This window comes from Geospiza fortis, unplaced genomic scaffold (genome assembly GCF_000277835.1).
Source record: "Geospiza fortis unplaced genomic scaffold, GeoFor_1.0 scaffold891, whole genome shotgun sequence".
NCBI lineage: Eukaryota > Metazoa > Chordata > Aves > Passeriformes > Thraupidae > Geospiza > Geospiza fortis.
The window spans coordinates 99,729-100,417 of record NW_005054649.1 but is presented as its reverse complement, the minus strand read 5'-3'; positions in this window follow the sequence as shown (position 1 = coordinate 100,417).

Here is a 689-nt window from a genome sequence, read left to right as displayed (position 1 = left end):
AAAAGGCACCACTGCTGGAGCCCTCCCCTCAGCCCTGCAGGAGCACAACACCCCTGAGCAGGCGCTGCCCGAGGCACAGGGGCCAAGGGAAGCACTAGGGAGCAGACACCCTCCTGGGGAGCACAAGCCCCCGGAGCCCTGCCCTCGGCACTGGAGCTGCCGGCAGGGTACCAGCCACCTCTATGAACACAAACACAGGAGTTACTGCACACTGTGGAGCTGGCAGCGGGCTGCAATAGGCTCACAGAGGCTGTGGCAATCCAGCCCGGCCTGGGGAAACATGCCCACCCTGCCACACAGCGTCTGGAGGAGGAGCAGGAGCCTGCAGGACACCCTGAGTGCCAGGGGCAGCCAGCAGCCCCCCTGACAAACCTCAGTCCCTCACTCGCCTTGGCGAGGTCAGACTTTCCATCCAACACCAGCTCCAGGGCAGCACCCACAGGAGCAGCACCTCCTGCACGTTTATCAGATACAAACAGAAAGGATTTTTGGAGAGCAGAAATCTGTGGGAGCTCTGCACCTTCAGGAGCCTCTAATAAACCTGCCAAACCTGTGGCCACAGACTTCTGCAGGAATGGGAATCTCAGATGCTCAGAAGGGAAGCAGCAAATCCACCAGACCCAAAAGTGAGCAGCAATCAAACACAGTGACCTGGGCACTGCCACTGCTCCAGTGTCACCCGAGGCCAC